General features: G+C 41.5%; 1 pseudogene; it reads right to left on the reverse strand.

Annotated features, from left to right (window-relative positions):
* Positions 1–19,070, reverse strand: part of LOC149457497 (potassium channel subfamily T member 2-like) — a 1,031,266-nt pseudogene that overhangs the window by 394,197 nt on the left and 617,999 nt on the right.

Consider the following 19,070-nt stretch of genomic DNA (forward strand, 5'->3'; position numbering starts at 1 on the left):
TTTATTATTGGTTTCAATAAAATATTACTTTATTAAAGTATAATATAATGCTAACAACAACTTTTAAACTAAAATATAAAAACCAGACTCAGTCACTACGACTCGAGCCATTTGCAGAAATCCACCATACGTTTAACTTAAACAACTGTCCCCCAAAAGCCAGTTGGGTTTTTAGACCTGGATGGTATCCACCCCCCAGATCTTGTGTTGATCCAAACAACGGTAAGTCCAGACACTTCCTCAGCCATTGTTCAGCCCCATCCTTGCTGGCTCTTTCTAGGATCTTCTGCAGCAGCATCTTCATGCTTGGACTGACACCACTTGAGCTCAGTTCTCTGCAAGAAAGAGCTATAGAGCTCACCGGATGGTGTACCCCGATGCAACAGGCACCCTGAGGGGTTCTGACAGGTCTTATATAGGGGTTTTTGACCTAGAAATTTCTTAGAGGTCATCTGATCCACTCCTGGCCTATAAGCAAAGACCTTCACATGTAGTTTCCTTATAGTTCATGTGAATTCTAGGTGTGCAGGAGAGACAACTGAGCCCAAGATACATGGCAGGGAGGTAACGGGGGGGGGGGATTCCATTGTGTGAAAATGTTTGGTTAGCTTTACAGCCACCTGAACCACTTCCACTAGAAAGCCAACAGTCAACTGAAGAGATGTAAACAGACTACTTGGTTGCTATAGCAGCTAGAATATTGGCTGGCCAGACAATACCATTATATACAGTGGGATGCCAGTATTTATATGTGAATGTTTTCAAATATTGCTGGAATATAAATGTTTTTATGGTACGTATTAATAAAATTAATTTAAGTGTGACACTATGGAGTGTCTCCTGTATGTTTGATTTACATGCAATAACTTAGGGAGGATTTCTGTGATGACTGGATAAGATCTCTCTGCCTGGTCTCTGTGTCTGTTCCCTAATACCATAGGTGTAGTTGGCTGCTAAGTTTATGGGGGTCAATGAGATCTGGCAAGCTACCTCTGTGTATACAGTGGTAGTGTGCAGCACTAAAGATTTTTTAAGTTTTATGCTAAACAGCACTTATGAGGAACTTTGGATGCTTTGGCTATCACACTGTTTTACCTTTGTAATATGTGCACTTACCTTGATTAGAGTTTTGTCTTTTCTTCACTGGCACATGTACTATAACTACAGTATATACAGTATATATATATATATATATATATATATATAGCAATTATTTTCAGTTTATTGATATTTTTGTATCACTACCCACTCAGGAGTTGCTGATGAATTTGTGTCCCCCCATAGTCCTGCACAGCCAGTCAGCATTTTCCACACAAGCTTTTATCCATAGACAGAAATCAGGCCTTGAGAGTTGGTTTTGTTATTTTATTGAGGGGATTAAACTTGGATGGGGTAAGGAGTGTATAGGATGCCCAAGGGAACTGAAATCTGAGGACGACTTCCTGAGCTATTCACAGCTTCTCTTTACTGGCACTGTCTCTGTTGGAGTGCTAGCCAGCAGCTCCAGTTGTACTAACCAAGACCCTAGAGGAACTCTTCTTCACCCATCAATCTGGAGACTTTCTTCCTGAGCAGGTGATATGGCTCTTGTTCCTTTAAGTAAGGTGTACATTCACTAGCAGAGGGCTAATATGGTTTCCCATTAGCGTGCTCCTTCCCCTATCTGCCCAGGGGGTGCAGGTGTACCCACTCAGATCCTCTCCTGTAAGACTTGTGAAATGGCTGCTGCTACCAGGCCTATTAGCTGTGAGTCTTGAGTTTTCTTCCTTTCCAGCTCCAGGCTGGCAGACAGGCCCCATCCCACTAGGCCTCCTTGCGGCCTTCCACCTTAACCTCACATCTTACTCTCTCCTTCTTCCACCTGACTCTCCTGCTACTAAGCAGGCTCCAACACATTTTAAGGGAGCCCATCCCCTTGCCAAGCCTCCTGTTGGGGATTGGCTAAGATCCCCAAAAGTGCAGCCAACCACTCCTCAGATCCACCCACTGCCCCAAAAGCCTCAGAGCAGGGGGAAATTCCAGAGGGGCTGGCCTGCAGAGTCTCTCAGTCCTGACCAGAATTTAACCCCTCTGACTATCTCACCTGAGCTACTAATCAGTTCCTCACTAGTCATCAGGGTCTAGCTTCCCCTAGCTAAACTAGGAGTGTGCTACACTTTTATGTGGCAAAGTTTGTAGAAAGTGTTTATTTGTATCTTGCACTAAGTTTTTTACAAGGTTATCTGGATCATTTTTCAGCATTCAGTCTTTGCATTATTAGGTATTAAAATACTATGTAAGCAGCTTTCCATGTGTAACTGTAATCAACAACTAGAGCACATACAGTGGGGAAAATATTTATTTTATCCCCTGCAGATTTTGTAAATTTGCCCACTTACGATGAAATTAAGGGTCTATATATATAGAATATCAACCAAAAAAAACACATCATACAAATATTATAAATTGAGTTGCAGTTCAGTGAGTAAAAGAAGTATTTGATCCCCTACCAACCAACAATATTCCTGACTCCCACAGACTGGCTATGTGCTCATGTTGCATACAGATTAGTCCTAACAATTTAAGAAGGTGCTCCTAATGACAACTCGTTATGTGTATAAAAAACACCTGCCCACAGAATCTTTCTTCTGTTCAAACCTTATTACCATGTGCAAATGACCAAAGAGCTGTCAAAGGACATCAGGGACAAGATTGTTGACCTGCACAAGGCTGGAATGAACTACAAGACTATCAGAAAAAAGCTTGGTGAGAGGGAGACAACTGTTGGAGCAAATATTCGCAAATGGAAGAAATACAAAATAACCATCAATCACCCTCAGTCTGGAACTCCATGCAAGATTTTGCCTCATAGGGTAAGGATCATCATTAGAAAAGTGAGGGATCAGACCAGAACTACACGGGAGGAGTTTGTAGTTCCAGCTGCCTTGAGACCATTCACAGTCATCAAACAAACCATTGGTAACACAATACGCCTCCATGGATTGAAATCCTGCAGTGCCCGCAAAAAAATGCTGACTATAACCCTAAGAACACTATCCCTACAGTCAAGCACAGAGGTGGAAACACTATGCTTTGGGACTGTTTTTCTGCTAAAGATGCAGGCCCACTTTGCAGCATTGAGGGGCCAATGGACGGGGCCATGTATTGTAAGAGCTTGGGTGAGAACTTTCTTCCCTCAGCCATAACACTGAAGATGAGTCGTGGATAGGTCTTCCAGCATGATAATGACCCAATACATACCACCAAGGCAACAAAGGAGTGGCTCAAGAAGAAGAGCATTAAGGTCATGAAGTGGCCTAGACAGTCTCCAGACCTTATCACTATAGAAAATGTATGGAGGGAGCTGAAACTTTGAGTTGACAAGCCACAGCCAAGAAACCTTAAGGATTTAGAGAAGACCTGTAAAGAAGAGTGGATAAAAATCCTGCCTGAGATGTGTGCAAACCTGGTAACCAACTACAAGAAACGTCTTACCTCTGTGTTTACCAAAAAGGGTTTCTCCACCAAGTACTGTCATGTTTTGCTTGGGGATCAAATACTTACTCACTGAACTGCAACTCAATTTATAACATTTTTTTTTCTGGATTTTTGGTCAATATTCTGTCTCTATCATTTAAAATACACCTATGATAAAAATTGTAGACCCTTCATTTCTTTGTAAGTAGGCAAACGTACAAAATCTGCAGGGGATCAAATCAAATTATATTCCCCACTGTATTCCTTCTCTCTTCATTCCTTTGGTTTGCTTTCAATATCTAAGGACTATATATCCCATGGTAGGTTGCTGCAAGCAGTGATTCCTGTACTGACTCCTGAAAATTCTCCTCTCAGCAACCAGAAGGCAGGCTCTGTGAAATGTGTGACACACACAGTGCAGATTTACAGGGTATTGTGAATATGCATTATAGAATTCAAAGCAGTAAATATTTGGGATTCTTCAAAAGTATGTTTTCAAACTGCAAGATGATTCAGATTATTAGGAGCAGACTAGAAATAATCAAATTCACTATGGAAATGATGATATATGTTTTTACATTTTAACAATAGATGCACTTTAAGTAGTTTAGATTTTAAAAAAATGGTCAGGGCTGACACCGCTCAATCCACAAAAATGTTTTGAGTCGTCAGCCTACAATTAGACTGACAGATCAACAGGTACATTTCTGTACTTGCGTGGTCTTTAAAGGGATAAAACATGGAGGAAGAGAGCACGTATTGCAGATATGTATTATTTCCAAAATAAGTAAATGCTCTGTAGATTGTTTCTCTGTGCATAAATTGTTATGCTGTCATAATTACATAGACTTTATAATATTGTGGGAAATAATTAAAATATCTGCATGAGTATCATTTACCTTACGGCCTTAGTCACAGGGCCAATTTGTTCATGGTGCAGCAAGTATGTTGTGAAAAAATGTCCAAGAGCCCGAATGTCTGTGATTGGGGCAACTGAGTCCCTAGACTCAGTGTACATGTGTCCAGAGGTGATCATCTGTCCCTTGCCACAGGTAGTCTCTCCCTGAGTAATGTTACCTGCACTTTATATTTTTGAGATTCAATATCTCTTGAATATTATTTGGTTAACATTAATGAGAGTTCCTTGACCAAGAGTGACATTTTCAACACAATAACCAAAATTTATTGGTGAATAGTTTGGAGGTCTAAACTAACACACAGCAATCTATTTATTTTACAACCATAAGAAAAAGGAAAAGAAAACCTAAAGTTTAAACAAAGGAATTATAGCATATAGAATATAATAATCATACCCTGAATCCACAAACAGCAAGGCAGACAACATATAAGTTAAGCATGTATACATATAAGTGCCAGAGAGAGGTCCTGATATTTACCAGTGGTGTATCATGGGGGACCCCAGGATTGTTGGATCTTCTCTCCCTGTCTTCCTCCAAAACCCAACCTGATATAGACCTATCTCTCATAGACTTGAATGGCACCATCCTGATTGGTGGAACCAGGGGGGGACTGACCATTTGGAAACTCAGTCACTGCCCGATGGGTCAGTAGGGGGCCCCATGAGATGCCCCTGATACCTTTTTCATAGGCTTTTTTGAGTTTGGGCAAGGACACAGGGGCCCCATGATCCCCTATTGCCCGGGGGCCCCATGAGTTGTCAGTCCGCACCTGGGTGGAACTATCTAATCCATCTACTAAATCTGACACATTTCATCCAGGATTGGACAATTTACCCATCCCCAATATTTTGCACAACTCAGCCCCATACCAGCATCTCCCATTTTGGTGGTAAAATTAAGTATGCCAGGACATGACCTTTGTTTGGAGGGAACATTAGTTATGTAAGATCATAACCTAGGAAAATTGTGCATTCCTGGACAGATGTCCATCTCCATTGCATATCTAAAGAGAGGGTTCTTTGAAGTGGACATAGTAAAAACAAAAGAGATTTAAATGGCCTGGTCCAGATAATTACATTGAGCCTGTAAAGTCTGAGATAAGGTAGTTAATTTAATGGTTGTCTCTTCTCGCATACAGTTTAACCACTTGCACTCCTGAGGATTTACCCCCCTTAATGACCAGGCTTCTTTTTGCTATTCGGCGCTGCACTAATTCAACTGATAATTGCGCGGTCATGCAATGCTGCACCCAAAGGAAATTTACGTCCTTTTTTTCACACAAATAGAGCTTTCTTTCGGGTGGTATTTGATCACCCGTGCGCTTTTTATTTTTCACGCTATGAACAAAAAAAGACCAAAAACTTTGAAGAAAAACTATATTTTTTACTTTCAGCTATAAAAAATATGTAGTAAACTCAAAGTTAGTTATAAATTTAGGCCAAAATGTATTCTGCTACATGGTTTTGGTAAGAAGATCCCAATAAGTGTATATTGATTGCTTTGTGTGAAAGTTATACCGTCTACAAACTATGGTATAGATACTGCAATTTACGCCATTTTTTGCAATACAGCGCAGCGCTAGTTTAACGGACAATTGCGCAGTCATGCCATACGGTACACAAATGAAATTTATGTCCTTTTTTACACAAATAGAGCTTTCTTTTGGTGGTATTTTATCACCTGTGCGTTTTTTATTTTTGACGCTATAAACAAAAACTTTTTTGAAGAAATTTTTTTTATTTTAAATAAACAATATTTTCTCATTTCAGTCATAAAAAATATCCAAAAAACTAAAATTTCATCATAAATTTAGGCCAAGATGTTTTCTGCTACATGTTTTTGGTTAAACAAAATCCCAGTAAGTGTATATTTATTGCTTTGTGTGAAAGGTATAGCATCTACAAACTATGATATAGATAATGGAATTTACACAGCTTTTTACTTTCTGACTGCTCATCACATTTCTTGAGGTGCTAAAATACCAGGATAGTACAAACACCCTCAAATGACCCGTTTTTGGAAAGTAGACACCCTAAGCTATTTGCTGAGAGGCATATTGAGTTCATATAAGATTTATTTTTTCCACAAGTTTCTGGAAAATGACAAAAGCACAGTTGTCATTTAAATGATTTATTTCTCACACAATCCATGGGTATATGTGGAATTACACCCCAAAATACATTCTGCTACTTCTACCGAGTATGGGGATAGCACATTTGTCAGACTTTTTGGGAGCCTAGCTACATACAGGAGCCTGAAATCCAATGACCACTTTGAAAGCCTGAAGGTGCGTAACTTCCTCATTTCACTTCCTCAATACCTATCACAGTTTTGAAGGCCCTGACATGCCAGGATAGCACCAAACCCCCCCAAATGACACCCCAAGGAATTTAAAAAGAGGCATGGTGAGTATTTTGCAGATCTCATTTTTTCTCACAAGGTTTTGAAATATAAAAAAAGAATAGAAAAAAATATGTTTTTGTTTTTTTTCTTCATTTTCCAAAAACTTGTGGCAACAAATGAGATCTGCAAAATACTTACCATGCTTCTTATCAAATTCCTTGGGGTGTCTACTTTCCAAAAAGGGGTCATTTGGGGGGGGGGGGTGTTAGGTGCTATCCTGGCATTTCAGGGCCTCCGAAGCTGTGATAGGTATTCTGGAAGTGTAATGAGGAAATAAAGTCCTTTAAAAGCCTGAAGGTGCTTATTGGATTTTGGGGTCCTGTACTTGGCTAGACTGCCACAACGTCTCTCACATGTGGTACCCCCATACTTGGGAGAAGTAGCCGAATGTATTTTGGGGAGTAATTCCACATATACCCATGGCATGTGTGAGCGGTAAATCATTTAAATGACAATTTTGTGTAAAAAAAAAATTGTTGTAATTTTCTAAAAACTTGTGGTAAAAAAACAAATTTTTCTATTGATTCAACATGCCTCTCAGCAAATAGTTTGGGGTGTATACTTTCCAAAAATGGGTCGTTTTGGAGGGTGGGGGTGTTTTATGCCCAGCATTATAAGTTTATGCCACACATCATTCACTCTACTAACCACCTGAAGATCAAGCCTTTTCTGACACTTTTTGTTCACATGAAAAAAATCAGTATTTTTTGCTAGGAAATTAATTTAAACCCCCAAACATTATATATTTTTTTTAAATCAGACACCCTAGTGAATACAATGGTGGGTACTACAATTTTTTATGGCACATAGTACTTGCACAGCAATTTTTCAAATGCAATTGTTTAAAAAAAATACACTTTTTTTACTTTTAATGCACAAAAACACAATATATTGGCCAATTATTTGGTAAGATATAAAAGATGATAGTATGATGAGTAAATAGATACCAAACATGACATGCTTTAAAACTGTGCATGCCCCGTGCAATGGCGACAAACTGCATACATTTTTAATATCCATAGACAACGCTTTAAAATCCTTTAAAAGCTACCATTTTAGATTTACAGAGGTCTATTGTTAGAATTACTGCCTTTGATCTGACATTTATGGTGATACCTCTGCATCTGTAGGCATCATCCTGGTATAATCATTAAAAGTACATCGCTGGTCCTTGTTGGGTGTATATGCTATGTTCTTTTTTTTTGTATGCAGCCTGTGGACTGAATGAAAAAAAGAGAAGAAATCTCTGCTAGAAAAAGTGTATGGTATGCCCACCATTAGAATATACCGCCCTGCATCCACCCACTTCTAATGGTGGGCACACATTAGGTCACACTTTGCCACATGCGCCAGTTCCAAGATTGTACAAATGTCTAAATAGTGGCACACTTGAATACAAATTGTCCACATATAAGTAGTACCCCATATGGAAAAAGGATGACACCAAGTCCCAAACTATCTTGCCACTGCTCCCCATGCAGTCTGGGCATCCGGGGGGCTCCACGTGACTATCTTTTCCCTCGTAAATCCGAAACTTATAAGTATAGCCTGTTGTCCTCTCACAGGTCTTCTACATCTTGACCCCATATCTGGCACGCTTGCTGGGGAGAAATTGTTTGAATGCAAGGTGGCTAGAAAAATTAATGAGGGACTCATCAACGCAGATGTTTTGCTGGGGAGTATAGACATCTGCAAATTTTTGGTTAAGGTGATTTGCGAGGGGCTGAATTTTGTGGAGCCAATCAAATTCAGGGTCACCCCGAGGATGACAGTGTATTGTCGTTGAAATGCATAAAACACGTTATAGTCTCATATCTATTCCTGGCCATGGCAGCAGAGGACACGGGCATATTATGAATCAGGTCTGCGGACCAATACAAGCGCAATTAATTTCTTTTAGTAATGCTAATGTTGAGGGTTAGGCCCAAAAAAAATTTAAATTCGGAAACCGTAATGAGTTTCCATGGGACTTGTCTGGCAAGGTTTGAATTTGGGTTGGCGGCGACAAATTGTTGTGCATAGAAATTGCTTTGATCCACAATCAGCGCATACAGATATTCAGTGAAAAACAGCTCCAAAAATCAAAGAGGTATGTGAAAGACCAAGATGTACTAGACCGCTGGTACTCGCCAGGTCACCAAAAGGTAGCGCGGCACTAGTACTGGCACTCTGCTGCATATCAGAGTCATCAAAATTTACCGGCGAGTGCTAACAGAGATCAGGCCTGATTCTGCGAACACTGCGGTTTTGTGTGCAATGTATCAAGTGACAGTGACCTACTGACACTGCACTTGCTGGGGGAGAAGGGGGGGTAAACATAGGGGCTAAACGCAGGTGCTGGCAAGTGCGGGGGCTGATCCCGCTAAAGCTGCGTTTTTGGGGACGCTATACTAATGTGAACGCTGGTATAGTGCTGATCTGATCAAAGATATTGATCCGTTCAGACACTATATTAGCAATGGAGGTATATTGTGCATGAGCATGCTCCTGGCAATCAAGGGGTTAAATGTGATGACTGGTGTACTGTTGGGCAATCTGACGCTATCTGGGAGGGGCGTGAAAACCACGGGAGCACAAATCATGCATATATATATGTGATTATGCGCACACCCATGCCGCGCTGTAGCAGTATTTCTACTATAGGGCGGTCAGGAAGCGGTTCGTGTTACTTCGCTGCGTTACTTTAACTGACAAATGCGCGGTCATGCAACACTGCACCCAAATTAAATTTACGTCCTTTTTTCCCATGAATTGAGCTTTCTTTTGGTGGTATTTGAATACCTGTGCATTTTTATTTTTTGCGCTATAAATAAAAAAGGCTGACAATTTTGAGAAAAAAAACAACATTTTTGACTTTTTGTTATAAAAAATGTCCAGTAAAAAAATGTAAAAATCTAATTTCGTCATAAATTTCGTCCAAAATGTATTCTGCGACATGTCTTTGCAAAAGAAATCCCAATACGTGTAAATTAATTAGTTTACGTGAAAGTTATAGTGTTTACAAATGGCGGGAAAGTTACTGGGATTTTTTTTATACTAATAATGGCGGCGATCAGCGACTTATGGCAGTGATCAGCGACTTATGGCGGGACTGCGGCAGACATTTTGACATTGGGGGGGAACTGACTTGGGGTCACTGACATCCCCAGTGACACCAATACAGTGATCAGTGCAAAAAAAAACACTGACACTGTACTAATGGCACTGGAGAGGAAGGGGTTAACTTTTTTTAAGCAATGAAATGGTTAGCTGTGTGAGGGGAGTGTTTTACTAGTGGGCGGAGGGTGTGTACTTTACGGAAACACGCTGATCCCGAGAGCTAAACTCCGCTCTCAGGAACAGCGTGTTAGGAGCTGACAGGTAGCAGAGCTACATTGTAAACAATGCAGCTGTGCTCTGTGTCACTGTTTGCCAGCAATCACCGGTACTCGGCAGGACCTCGGCTGGGACCCGGTGATTGACACCCGAGGCCACGATTGGCGGCACAGGTAGGGGGGTCGCGCGCCTTTTGTGCGCCCCCTACCTGTTTTGCAAAATTACGTTTTAAAACATGATTTTGTGCAGCGGTGCTGCCCTGTAGCCATTTTTCAACAGTGGCTGGTCGGCAAGTGGTTAATAGAGCATTCTCTGTGACATGCACATGTTCTGCACATCCAGGGGCAGACTGACAACTCATGGGGCCCCCAGGCAATAGGGGATCATGGGGCTCCTGTGTCATTGCCCAAACTCAAAAAAGCCTATGAAAAAAGGTACCAGTGGCATCTCATGGGGCCCCCTACTGACTCCGGCCCTCGGGCAGTGCCCGAGTTTCCAAATGGTCAGTCCGCCCCTGTGCACATCAAAACATTCCTACACTACAAAGCTATCTAATAAATCAATTCCTAAAACCTGAACACTTGTTCCCATGTATATGTACAGTACACCTATATTAACCGCTTCTGCGCCTAGTCTGGAAGTAAATCCTCTGTAGCGCAAGTGGTTAAACCAATCTCTGATATTTCTAACCTTGCAACTTGCTTAAAATATAGTTATAAAAATATCTATTTACAGTTTCTTATGGGGATTATACATAAACCCCTCATAAGGCAAAGGTGATTCCCTCTGACAGCTGCAGCTACTGTCAGTCTGTTGTTCCATTGAATAGGCTTCCCAGCTGTGGCTGTCCATATACAGTACACATGGACTGAGCATCTCTTTTGCAACATACTTGAAGCACCATGGCCAACTTGGCCAAGAAGTCCCATTCTCTATTTTTTCAACTGTCAGTAAGGATACTAATGATTTCTTATTTACAAAGATGAAATTAATGTGAAATTAAATTTTACTTAATATAAAGGATACATCTCTCATGAAAATAATTTGCATTCAGCATGAAAGAGTTAAGCACAGTAACATCAATTTTTCATCCCTCAGTATCTTGCCTCTTTTTACATTACCTGGTACAAGAGTGTGTATAACATGCTGATGCTGAATACTCTGCCAACAGCAAAAGGAAGGTGAAATATAAATGCCAGATTAAACCCCCGCTCACGTTCTTTCTGAAACAGAAATTAGGAAACAAGGAAAAGAAAACAAAACACAGTATGGTACAGTACTTCTGGTAGATTTGCATGAATTATCAGCATGTCAGAATGTTATACATAAACAGTATACTGTATATTTGCATATCTTTTGTTCAACAAACTACAAAACATCCATTAGGCAGTGTTTCATGTTGGTTGTGATTTAAAAAGAGATTAAGCTTAATGTTTCTATTTTCATGAATTCCTATTAGCAAAATTTCATATTTCACTGATGAACATTAATTTGCCCATGATATTGAGTAGAATATATTGCTAACTGATATGCTTAATTTATTTTTTTTCTTTCAAAATAATTGTCTAATCTGTATTTATTTGTCTTTAAACTTTCACTGTTTAACTGATTCTGCGCTGCCCTATAGCAGAAATACTATATATATATATATATATATATATATATATATATATATATATATGTGTGTGTGTGCGCGATTCGCGCTCCCCCAGTTTTCACGGGCCTGGGGGGGGGGGGCGCACATGCCCCTGCCAACTCTTGGGTGCCAGGATTTGATCACCAAGGAATAAATCATCCAATTTAGGCCAGTGATGGTCAGGCTAAATGAATGATTGATCCCTGTCCTATCAGGGATCTTCCTGTACCTGTTTTTACACTTACACAGGTACAGTACAGAAAATCATGCAATCTTCTCTCTCTGTGCACATTCCGTCCCAGAGAGAGAAGAAAGAAGACACAGTGAGTACAGGCACTACGCTTGCACAGTTAGAACACATTTTAGGACACATTTAACCCCTTGATAACCCCCCCAGTTAACTTCGTCACTGCCCCGTCACCAGTGTCAGTACAGTGTAAAGATTTTTTGCTGTTCACTGTATTAGTGTCGCTGGGGACTTCAGATAGCATTAGCGTCTGTTAGTGTCAGTTAGTGCCCCTCCCAGATAGCATCAGATTGCTTGTCAGTACGCCAGTAATCACATTTAACCCCTTTATTGCCAGAAACACTCTCACATACATAACAAACCTCCATTGCTAGTATAGTGTCTGAACGGATCAATATCCACTATACCAGTGTTCACATTAGTATAGTTTCCCCAAAAATGCAGCACTAGCGAGATCAGCCCCGGAACCTGCCAGCACCTGCGTTTAGACCATATGCTTAGCCTCAGCCCCTCTCCCCCAGCAAGTGCAGTGTCAGTAGATCACTGTTACTTGATACATTGCACACAAAACCGCAGTGTTCACAGAATCAGGCCTGATCTCTGTTAGCACTTGTTGGTAAATTGTTTTGTAGTGGTTCAAGCAGTCCCTGACAGCCAGGTGCTCTTTTTCCCGTGAGTCACACTAGGTACCTATACATTTAGTGGACAAAATATCATTGGAAGGGTACTCTAGTGAAGAGGCCTACAGGATTCTGAGCATGTCAGATGAGAGTGAAGACTCATGGCACAATCAGCCTCAGAATACGAATCTGTAGACAGCAGCGGCACCCTGACAGACAGAGACGATGGAGAAGAGGTCCCTGCTAAGGTCAGGTGTACCCGACCCCATTCCCAGGTTGCTGAGATGTTACAATCCCATGATGACACTCATATGCAGCAGAGTACCAGTACTAGTGCCGCTCTACCTTTTGATGAACTGGCGAGCACCAGCTCCTAGTACATCCTGGTCTTACACATACCAGCACTGCAGTATCACTTGACGTGGCGAGTCCCATAAATGCAGTACAAGCTGGTGCAGTGGCAAGCATAAGTAGTGTCCCACAGCCACCAAGAATTCACACACAGGCCTGTAGAGCCCCTAGTATCCTTCCGGATGTGCTTGCAAATCCCGATTGGCAGCCCACAAATTCTGCAGCACCCATACTTCCCCCATTCACTGCACAACCCGGAATTCAGGTGAAAACAGCAAATTTAAGTACTCCCCATGATTTTTTGGAGCTGTTTTTCACAGAAGATCTGTATGCATTGATTGTGGATCAAATCGATTTAATTTAAGTTTTTTTGGGCCTAACCCTCAACATGGGCATTACTAAAAAAAAATTGTGGTTGTATTGGTCCACAGACCCAATTCATCATATGCCCATGTTCTCTGCTGCTATGGCCAGGCATAGATATGAGAGTATAATGCATTTTATGCATTTCAACGACAATACACTCTGTTGTCCTCGGGGTTACCCTGAATTCGATTGGCTCCACAAAATGTGGCCCCTCGTAAATCACCTAATTTTTCTGGCTGCCTTGCATTCAAACAATTTCTCCCCAGCAAGCGTTCCAGATATGGGGTCAAGATGTATAAGACCTGTGAGAGGGCAACAGGCTATACATATAAGTTTCGGATTTATGAGGGAAAAGATAGTCATGTGGAGCCCCCCAGATGCCCAGACTACATGGAGAGCAGTGGCAAGATAGTTTGGGACTTGGTGTCATCTTTTTTCTTATGGGATACCACTTATATGTGGATAATTGTTATTCAAGTGTGCCACTATTTAGACATTTGTACAGTCTTGAAATTGGTGCATGTGGCACCTTGCGACCTAATCGCAAGGGCTTTCCCCAACGACTTGTAAATACCCATCTTAGAAAGGGGGAAAAAGCCTGCTTGAGAATTGAGGAATTGCTCACAGTGAAGTTGAAGGACAAACGGGATGTTTTTGTCCTGTCTTCCATTCACGCAGACATGACCATCCAAATTGCCACAGCAGCTGGTGTTGCTGAGAAACCCCTTTGTGTCCACGACTATAACCTTAGCATGGGAGGGGTGGATTTCAATGACCAGATGATGAAGCCGTACTTAGTTTCCCAAAAAGCCAGACGTTGATACAAAAAAGTATCTGTTTATTTATTTAAATTGGCTCTATATATTGCTTTTGGGCTTTACAAAGCAACTGGACAAAGTGGATCCTTCCTAAAATTCCAAGAAGAGATCATCACGGCCCTTTTGTATCCAGAAGGTGCTGTGGCCCACACCCCCAACACAGATGCAAAGAGAGGCATTTTCCCGATGCCATTCCTGGTACCCCAACCCAAAGGACACCCCAAAAAAGATGTGTCTGTAGCAGACATGGAATTAAGCGTGATACCCACTTTTTTTGTCCCTCCTGTCCTGGCCATCCTGGTCTCACATAAAAAGGAGGAAAAAATATATAATAATAAAAAAATACATAATATATATATATATACAGTATATATATATATTGTGGCAGCCACGGTCGAAATCAAGCTTATAACCCTGGATTCTCAACCAGGCAGGTTGAGGGGCTCCAGAGGGTTTATGTAATGCAAACGAAACTGGCTTTTCAGTTTCCTCATTTATTCATAAAGTCTGTTTTGGGATCTGGAGCCTGGAGATTTCTAACTGATCTGGGAGGGATGAAATCTCCAATCTGGGGTCCGTGTTTTCAGAACCCCCAGCACACTGATTGCACAGGTGTGTGCAGGCCTTTTCATAGAGGCCTAGCCATGATTCTGGGCTCCACCCCGGCAGACAGGAGTCAGGAGGGCTCAACCCTGGCAGACAGGAGGTCACTGCCTTGGAGTCAGGTGGGCTTCACCTAAGAGAGGTGGAAGCCAGAGTAACTGTGTGCTAGTGGCTAGCTGTGTGCGAAACAGCCATTTTTGGAAAAAGTCTGCAGGAGACAGACATAAAACTGTGTACAATCCAGGAGGCTGAATATTTGTTGCATTTGTTTTGATGTTGGATACCCCTGCATGGGAAACTTATGTTACAGAACTTTCTTTTAAATAAAATTGGGCAAAAAGGCCCTTAAAAAGAAGAAGCGAGTTGCTGTGTGCGTTAAAAAATCTCTACCACTTGATGCGAGTTCCCTCTCTATATATATATATATATATATACACAGTATATATAGGAAAACCAGATAAAATACCCATATGAATACATGCTAGAATAAAAGTACAAACTTTAATGTAATAAAATAAAATGAAGAGGAATAGATACTGACAAAGATGACACACATAATGGTAAATATAAAAACAGCTAAAAAATGGGGAGCCAGGGGAATGAATATATACCATAAAAAAACTCAGCGAGACCTGATGAAAGGAAAAAAAGATATAAAAACCAAAGACTAAACAAAGAGATAAGGGAAGAAAAAGGGGGAAACAAGCTCAATAACAAAGGATCAATGATCCAAAAACTACCACTATAAAGTATCCACCTCTAGATGTAAAGAATCATTAAATGATAAAAATCACTAATAAAACAGTTCAAATCAAATTCTATATTGAGTCCTTTGGGGGCCTGGGTTTGCATAGCAAATATCCACTTAGATTCTGCCTGGCTCAAGGCCCGAATCTTATGGTTCCCCCTCCAATTGGGTTTATATTTCTCAATCCCCCAAAAGGTAAGTGATGCAGGGTCTCTATTATGATGGGTGGTGAAATGTCTGGAGATGCTATGTTTAGGATAGCCCTTCCTAATGTTTTGTACATGCTCCCTAAACCGTTTCCATAGTGGCCTCTTTGTTCTACCAATATATTGCAATCCACAACCACAATGAAGGGCGTAAACCACCCCCTCCAATCTACAGCTGATAAATCCTTGATTTGACATTCGGAATCATTTGTATGCGAAGTTTATGGTTCCTCCCAGCAGTGGCCCTACATGAGTAGCATCTTTTGCAGGGGAAAATCCTTATGAGTCTAAAAAGGTAATTTGTTTCTCTCTCTTGGGGGAATCCCAAACATTTTTAACCAAATTGAGTCTCAATGACGGTGCTCGTCTATACACAAACCTAGGTCTATGGGACAATAACCCTTGTAGGGATCTGTCTACTATTAATAAAGGCCAGTGCTTTTTAAAAATCCTCTCAATTTTCTTATGATGCCTTGTTTGATCTGTTCCCATGTAAGTGCGCATTTGTCTTTACAATAAATTTGATTAATATACAATATTGAACTATGGAAGCACTTTTTCTTGTCTTCCTGGGAGTGCTGTGAGCTGGCTGTTTTTTCTTTTTTCACACCTCCTAATATATACTGGGGTCATTATAATGTTGATTGCAATTTGCCCCTGGTAAAATGGCGCCGCACATGTGCACTTCACAATCGCAGACACGCAAGCTACGACAAAATGGCCACCATAATGCACATGTGCCAGATACTATATAAATTAAACGGCGTTGCTGTCATGATGGTCCTTGCTCTACCTCAGAAGAAGTGCGTGCGCACGAAACGCGTCAGGCGGAGCCTGTGGACGTCATTGACACTACGCCACCAGTGCCATGTGGAGGCCCGACGGCCACCTATAATTTTAAGAGGGTCAGTGGGTCACTTTCACTTGCCACCTGATTATATGTTTTACTTGGTTTTTTGAAATAAATTGAAGTAATATACTACACTATGAGTATCTCTCTGTGTTCTCTGTAAGGGGTCTTTCTCCCAATTTCACAGCCACAGAGTGATTTCAATCCCAGCCCTGGTTCCATTGAAGAGGAATATCCTATCCTGGGAGCTTCCTGACCTGCAGGATTTCATTTTCCCACAAGAGGGCGTTATCGTCATCCATTTCAGCACATATCCATTTTCTGACCAGAGGGAAAGAGGGGAATCTCCAGGATTTCTTACACACATGCGTATTTTAAATGTGCTTCTGGTTAGTTTGCATTCTTTCCATTGGCACTGGGAATTAATGAGCACCTTTTCAGGACTACTATTGTGTTGATTTGCATGATTTGATCATTTTACAGCACTGCATTTTTATATGTATATGTTTTACTGAGGATTTTTATATATGCGTTTATCCTGGATGTTCAGCTGCTGTTTCTTTGAGAGCACTCACTGTGTGTCCTTTAACTATACAGTTGGTTGAACATGACTGTTATTCTCGCAGAACCTTATTCTGTTATTCTGCTAGCTCCTAATGTGGTGGGTGTGGCGCCACCCACTATTGGACCGCTATCAGAAAAACGGTTTATAAGGTGGAGGTCCGGGCGAGACCAGCAGAAGTTCCCCTAGTGGCCAGAGGATGCTCTGACACTGGGATTTTTACCAAGGCTATATGGGCTCATCAACTGGTCGCCCCTATGGCTTCTCCGTGACCCCTGGGCAGTTTGGTTCCGATGGGATTTCATCCTCCCAGCTTCCACATAGCTTCGGTAATGTATTAACTCTATGCTTTGACGCTGTCAAATGATGTGTCTATTTCATGCTGTAATGTTCACATTATTATTGGTGTGTGTTATTATGCAGATTGTAAGGATTATAAGATATATCCTCCTGTGTGTCGTGTGATAATAAAAGTGGATGTTTTGACAGTGCAAGAATATTGCAGTTGGATTATTTTATTTCTTGGAGTGCAGGGTGAATACTATGATGTGCCAGGGCAAGTATTTATTGGGTAGTTGGTCTTTCACAATGCATAGAACATGCAATGGTTTAAATGCTGATTAAAAGTACCTGCATGACTACATGTTTGTGTGCATACATATGACTTGTTTTTAGTAACTGCACCCAGCATCACTATTACAGGGAGCGATGTAGTTTCCAATGGCTTAGCAGGGTGGCCGCAGAGAGAGCCTCATAAGCCAATTAAATTAAGGTAGTTCTGGCTGAGAGTGGACGGCGGAGTGATCTTATATGCACTCAGTCTCCCCTTGAAGACCGAATGCTCTTTTTGGTGGCAGCTGCAGCTGTCTGGAAGAGCAGCAGTGCGGATAGCCTGTCCTGGCTGCTCAGTGCTCGCTGTGCTTTGGAGAAGACAATAAAGTAGAGATAAGTTATTATACAGTATATTTATCTTCCATTATTAAATTGAAAATGTTGCTGGATGGGGCTTTATCTGTTATTGCTGCTTAGATGTGGGTCTATGGCTGTCTCTTTCCTGGCTTGGTTGTCTCTTTGTTGGAAAGGGGCTGTCTCTTTGCTGGATTGAGCTGTCTCTTTGCTGGATATGAGGATGTCTCTTTGCTGGATGGGGATGTCTTTTTTCTGGATATGGGGATGTCTTTTTGCTGGAGGGGGCTGCCTTTTTGCTGAATATGGGGATGTCTCATTCTGGAAGGGTTTACCAGTGTCCCACCAACACCTGTCACGGTGTACCAGTGTTGGTGTGATCAGACACTTCTAAGGCAGAGTAGACATCTGGGGTCTATTAGACCCCAAATCTCTCCATAAAGAGTACCTATTACTGCCTATTGTCACAAGTGATGTTTACATTCTTTGTGACAGCAATAAAAGTGCTAACAAAATTAAAGAAACAGGAAGGTGCATGTGTGGCAGCTCTTAAGATGGCGGTGTAGTCTGGGAGCTTTTTCCCACTCCAGCCGATTCTGCTCCACCACAGCCGTTAGCCTGTTTGGCCCCGCTTTCCACCTTTCTACACCTGGGCATCAAGGATTCAGAAGGGGTTTACCCATATCCCCAGATGTTTGGCCAGAGGGGACTCATCTCACCAGCTTGACTCATGTACAGTGTTTTCTGGACTTTCCAAGATGGTGCCTGCAACTCAGCAAGGAGAAAGCACGGCAGGAGAGGAGTCTATTGCCAAAATGGATTCGGCTACCCAGGAGGCTTGCTCAATGCCGGGCTTGTTAGTGAGTACACATTCTACTCCAATACCCTCCCCGGCCTCCACAGAGTCATTATTAGAGTGAATATTTGGCACACTGCTACTGACGCCTATGGAAGATATTACCACTCCCCCTATACAGCCTGACTCAGGTCCTGCACAGCTTTCTGTTAATACTGATTTGAATTCCCTTATGGCCATTTTTTCTAGGATGCTGTCATGCAATCT

Source organism: Staurois parvus, unplaced genomic scaffold (assembly GCF_062004578.1).
Source record: "Staurois parvus isolate SC_StPar_1 unplaced genomic scaffold, SC_StPar_1.0 ptg000318l, whole genome shotgun sequence".
NCBI lineage: Eukaryota > Metazoa > Chordata > Amphibia > Anura > Ranidae > Staurois > Staurois parvus.